Below are 6484 nucleotides of genomic sequence, written 5' to 3' on the forward strand. Positions count from 1 at the left end.
TCTGCCAGACTTGTTCGCAGGGCAGGAAACATTGAGGACTTGCTTACCCTGACTTGCCAGAGTGCAGTCTTCGACTCTGCCTGCATCTAAGTTGCCCATTTTTAGGCAGATTCTGTTTGTGGCCGGAACAAGGACACTTTGCCCTAGTTGGTTAGGGGACAAGAGCGTTTTAGATCAAGATAAAAAAGTTAAGCTATTAGAGTTGAGATAGGATAGATATTGAATCTCATTCGGAAATTTAGACCCAACAAGACAGGAAAGACACTTACTTCACACTGGACGAATGCAGATGGCCAATTCACTATGAATGTAACATGTATAGAACTCAGTATTCTCATGATTGTCACATGGTTCTCCCTGCTGTATGTACTTTGTTTTATACATGGGTAATAAAATAAAGGTATTAAAAAATTAGATTGCCACTTTACCTTTTGGTACTGGGATAATATTTTTAAAAAGAAGGGAAAAATATTTTGCCCAGACTCTACATGTAATGACCTCATCCAGCGCTCTTTCCACTCTTTCATCCCCACCATCATCTCTCACCCACAGACTATCCTGCCTTCTTCAGGAGGAGGCAGAGACAGCTTTCATTCTGGAGTCAGGATGGCAGGCCTACAGAGCATCAACTTTCATTCTGGAGTCAGGATGGCAGGCCTGCAGAGCATCAGCTTTCATTCTGGAGTCAGGATGGCAGGCCTGCAGAGCCTAGCTGAGCTGAGGAAGAGACAAAGTGAGTGTCCACAGCTGGTCTGTAGTGGTCTGTAGTCTTTCAAGGGCGCCTCCTCCCTCCACTGCTGTTGACTATGTTATTCTGCCAAGAAGCAAGATGGCCATCTTAATAATAAAAAAAGGAAGCTACATCTTTAAAATAACTTAAAAATCATTTTATACAAAGCAGTAAACACATATTTTCCTCTCTGAAAAAAGAAAAATGTTAACAAGGTACACGGTGATGTAGTGGGCTGTCCACCACCTTGTGCTAGACTGAATCCCAACGAGTGTCTCAGAGTCACCCTTCATTTGGCTCCTGCTGCCTGAAGACTCTCTGGTGTCTCCAGTCACATTTTCATTTTTTTTTTCTGGGCTTAAGCTTTCGTTTTCAGACCTGGTCCCATTAGGAATGGAGTATTCCCCATTGACATGCCCATTTTCGGCAGCCTTGGTTTTGCTGACAGCTTCCATAAGGCTCAGAGACTCCTGAATACCTACCTCCTCCTCCAGATGTCTCAGGACCAGAGGGAGCCTCAAGTCCCCACACCACCCTCTACTAGGCCCAGGTCACACTCCTCTTATTTGGGCAGTGGCACCCTCTCTTCCATATGTTCTCGGTTCTTGGCTGCACTCTCTATTGATTTTTCCAAAATCTCCTCATTCAATCGTAATTTGATGGCAGTTGTGGCAGGGACAGACAGGTCAAGGTTTTTCAAGGCGATTTTATCTTCGTCAAGTGTTGTTTTATACGGTTTTAAAATAAGTGAGGCTCTATCTTCCAGACATGTCCAAAGTTTGACCTCATTGTCTCAGCTGACAGGAAACTCAGAGCTCCCCAGAATGAAGAGCCTATCAATGGCCTGGTCCCCTAGCAAATGCTCTTTCAGTTCCTCTTTGGGCTGCAGAATACCAGGAGAAAATCCAGAAGCTGAGCCGACATGGGCAATTCAGGAAAGTGCATCCAAAACACTAGCTGTTAGGATGGCAGCATGAGCCAAGACCTTCATGCCATAGAGCCTGTCACTTTTACTCACTCCAAGCTTTATTTTCACTCTGTCATGTGAATTATTGTCAAAGAAAAAGGCATTGTGAATCACAAACGCTGCTTTTGACCAAGTGCCATAAAAAACGTATATATGATCTCCAGCCTGAATGCCCTACAGAGCTGCACATTCATAGCAATCATCTTCCAGGTTATAACCAGTTGTGATCAGGCCATTGGTATGATTGCACATGTGGCATAAAGAAATCAGGGCAAAGAACACCCGGGAGCCATCCTCAGTAGGCACTTGGCTTTGTTGTGTCATAACTGAAGAGACTGCCAACCTGTAGTTCTCATAAGTGAAAGAATCTCCTTCAAGGGCAGTTTGTTGGCATGAGGGTGGGTCTGGATGATTTTATAGAAATAGGCATACTGTGTCCTAGACACAATAGAATATTGACTATGGGAGTCACTCAGTTTCAATGATGAGGACAAGAAAAGCCCAAGCACTGTTCTGTGGCTCGCATCATTGTGATCTGATTACATTTGGAAATCCCAGTCCTTTTGGCCAAAGTATTCCAAATGCTGCATTCAAATAAAGTGCAGTGGGAGTGTGGGGTATTGTCAGGAGAAATAAAATTGCCTGCATTTGTGGTGCTATGAAGCATCTTCATTCACAACTCATTTACCTTGATTTTGCCTCCCCTCCCAGGCCAAGGAGAATTGAGCAATGGACAGCAAGATGTCAAATCACTGAAGTAAATCATATGTGATACCTGAGACCTGTCACACTTGCCTATTTGGTTGTTCATATGCATTAGGCATTGTTAAACTAGTTTGATTCTGAAATTGTGAGATGTACATGCTATTAGTTATTGTTGTATTTTTATGAATAGTGCCCAATAGAAGAACCCTTGAAATTTGAATAAATTTGTTTTTAACTTAAAAAGAAAAAGAAATAGGCATACTGGCATGCTGTGTTTTTATACTGGCTGAAGACATCATAGATGGTTTGTGTTGACTGAAGACACCACACTTCCTCTACTTCAAGGTAGAGAGGGGTGTCATATTCACTGGGGAGGCTCTGAAAGTTTGACTGCCACAAAGAGTTGGGCCTGGCTCGCTCACAGAGCAGATAAAAGGCCAGTGCAATGTTTCCCATAGCTTGCAGAATTCAGTCTTGAGAATACAGACAGCCCAATATTGAATTCTTAGCAGATTCAACAGTCATTAGTAACTTTCGTGGAGCCCATATAAATAACTCATCTGCCTTGATGTCTCTTGTTGCTCTCAAACCAAGACCCTCTTCTTTGAAGTTAAACCATTTCAAAACCCTTGACAGAAGCCCTGCTTTCAGAGGTCCATTGCATTAGATCAGGAAAGTAATGTTATGCTTTCCCATCAAAAGTAGCAGACAGATTGTTTTGCTTCTTCCATATTTTCTTAACCAGAGACCGTATCTTTGTGTACTCTTCCCATTCTTTTCCTGGGCTGGGTGTAGGACTGCTGCATTTCTACAACAGCTCACTTGTCAAGTTCAAGATTTCCTTTGGTGGCACGGTGGCTGTGGCCCCAGTATCTGATTCTTGAGTTTTCACTCAACTCTTGTTACTCATTTTCTGACTGTAGCAGCTGTGGTGGTGGTCAGTGGCATCTTCTTTTGATTTGTTGTTCAAGAGAGTCCAAGAGACTCCTAAAACAAAATAGGCTGTTCCTGTTATCCTTGGTTTTCTCCTAGAAGCTGAAAATGAGTCCCTATTGCTCTACACATTCAATACAGGCCTGGAAATATTCAACCCAGATCTGACCCAAAAGCCTTTTCCCTGAGGATTTACTTAATACTGGAAGGTGTTGTGCAAGTTGCCAAGAGAGGAAATCAATTGATATTCTTCCCAATTGTGATATTTACACATGACAATAATGACCATTATAGCAAGAAATCTCTAAAGGTTCAATAGCGGAACTTATATCTTGGCAGTAACCAACAGCAGGCCAATTGGATGTAAGGACCATTTATCAGTAGGGAAGTAATATTTGGTACTGGAAACCCACCCAACTGCCCAGGCCTAGTATTGTCATGGATCTTAAAAGACAACTTACTACTGCCACATTCCTAAACCAACATAACTTCTACTTGTATTCTAAATACTTATATTTATATTCCTCAATGAGTGTAGCTCTCACCTCTTACCAAAGAAGATTCTTTTTGCTTACAGAAAGTCACAAGTGGTCATTAAGTTCTAGTGGGCAACGAAAAGCAACTCCAATACCCTGTACTATTTGTGGAGGGGTTTCTTGGACCCTTAGACAAAACCCAAACCAAACCAAACCAAAACCAAAACAAAAACCATAAAAAAACCAAAGAAACTCAAAGGGAGTTATCCTGTCCCTAGAGTGGCTTTGCTTTAAAATCTACGATTTCTGGGAGGAGTATTATCTTTTATAGATTTGGTACCGGGAGTAAGACATTGGAGTAATAAGCCTGACTGTGCTTTTATTTGGAGGAATGTCGACTTTGGGATTTTTTTTTATTGGAAAAGCAGCTGAATACTTTAAGTGGGGGCTTAATGGGCCATCCTAGTTGAAGTATAGAAGACAGTAGTGCTGAAGATAATTGGAACTGTGGGGGCCCGACTCAAGAGGTTTCAGAGGAGCGGAATGTTACTATCTGGCTTAGAGACTATTCTTGAGATATTTTGGTAAAGAATGTGGCTGCTTTCAGCCCTTGTTCAAAGAGCCTGCCTGAAGCTAAATTGAATATTATTTGCATGTGCAGAGGAGATTTCAAAGCAGCCTACTATGGATTGTGACATGTGATTATTAGTGGCCATATTTGTGCAGATCTATAATGAACAGGAGCAAGCTGAGAAAGGAAAGTTACAAAATGTACATTTTGAGGAGCAAAGGGGCTCAAGGAAGTGGAATGGAGTTAAATCCTATGTTCAAGGAGAGAAACAGATTAACGAAATTCCTGATGTTAAATAAAATAAAGGGTTTTGGTGACCTCAGGGCAAGATCCCATACAGCTAAACTTCCAATTTGTGGAAAGGAGTTTAGAAAAATCTTAGAGACAGATGTGGTGGCACAGCCTTTAATCCCAGCACCCCTGAGGCAGAGTCAAACAGATCTCTGAGTTTGAGACTAGCCTGGTCTATAGAGCTAGTTCCACAACAGCCAGCATGGGCAGTGAAGGAAACCATTGGGGGAAAAAAGCTAGTGTAGATGTAATTGAATGAGGGGGACATGTTCAGCCCCAGAAAACAGTATGGGTTTGGCAAGTTTGACCACATGGTTCTGGCTTTAGAGTCAAGGATATGAGAAGGGAGCTAAAGAATCTCCCTCTGTGGCTAAGAAAAGTTGCTGAGGCCAGGCATATGTTAGGGGTGTCCCTGAATGGAGGCTTAGAGAGGCCACTGTGTAAGTCTGTGAAGGTGAAGTCTGGATTCCTTGGATTTCTCCAAATATGGTAGATGCCAGAGTCATGGGCTACTTGCTGAGCAGAGCTGCTATCAGGGAGCAGAAACAGCTCAAGAGAAAGGAATGTGTTGCAGTCAACAAAGTTGAAAGGAAAGGATGAAGGGAGGATAACAAACACCAAAGATGCCTGAAACATAATGTGGACTATCCTATAAGTTTACTAAAAAAATAAAAAATAAAATTTTAAAGAAGAGTTTGAATAAAAGTACCTGTCTTAGCGTTTCTATTGCTGTGAAGAGACACCATGACCATGACAACTTATTTTTTTTATTGAATTTATTCAGATTACATCTCAATTGTTATCTCATCCCTTGTACGCTCCCATTCCTCCCTCCCCCCTGCTTTCCCCCTATTCCCCTCCCCTATGTCTGTGACTGAGGGGGACCTCCTCCCCCACTATATGATCATAGGCTATCAAGTCTCGTCTTGGTAGCCTGCTTATCCTTTCTCTGAACGCCACCAGGCCTCCCCACCAAGGGGAAGTGGTCAAATATGGGGCACCAGAGTTCATGTCAGAGTCAGCCCCCACTCTCCACTCAACTGTGAATATGTCCTGTCCATTGGCTAGATCTGGGTAGGGGTTCGAAGTTTAATGCATGTATTGTCCTTGGTTGGTGCTGCAGTTTGAGCTGGGCCCCCGGGACAATATACACGTTTTTCTTGTAGGTTTCTAGGACAGTCAGGATCCTTCTATTTTCCCATTCTCCCATACTTCTCTCACCTAGAGTCCCATTAGGATGTTCTCACATCTATCCCAATCTCCTCTTGGGCTAGTGTCCAATTATAAGTGAGTATATACTATGTGAGTCTTTCTGCTTCTGGGTTAACTCACGCAGTATGATCGTTTCTAGTTCCATACATTTGTCAACAAATTTCGGGATTTTCCTTTTTTTTTTTAATAGCTGAATAGTATTTCATAGTGTAAATGTACCACAGTTTTTTAATCTATTCTTTGACTGAGGGGCATTTAGGTTGTTTCCAGGTTCTGGCTATGATGAATAAGGCTGCTATGAACATAGTTGAGCATATGTCCTTGTTGTGTGGCGGAGCATTTTCTGGGTATATTCCAAGGAGTGGAATAGCTGGGTCTTGAGGAAGCCCTATTTCCAGTTTTCTCTGATAGTGTCAGATTGATTTCCAAAGTGCTTGTACAAGTTTGCATTCCCACCAGCAATGAAGGAGTGTTCCCCTTTCTCCACATCCTTGCCAGCATGTGCTGTCTGTCACTTGAGTATTTGATCTTAAGCCACTCTGATGGGTGTAAGATGGAATCTCTGTGTCATTTTGATTTGTATTTCTCTGATGACTGAA

At 42.3% G+C, this 6484-nt stretch overlaps 1 pseudogene; it reads right to left on the bottom strand.

The window, feature by feature from the left end:
* Window positions 1–888: 888 nt before the first annotated feature.
* On the bottom strand, window positions 889–3315 carry LOC127185289 (actin-histidine N-methyltransferase-like; annotated as a pseudogene).
* Between the last annotated feature and the right edge of the window lie 3169 nt (window positions 3316–6484).

This window comes from Acomys russatus, chromosome X, assembly GCF_903995435.1.
Source record: "Acomys russatus chromosome X, mAcoRus1.1, whole genome shotgun sequence".
Classification (NCBI taxonomy): Eukaryota; Metazoa; Chordata; class Mammalia; order Rodentia; family Muridae; genus Acomys; species Acomys russatus.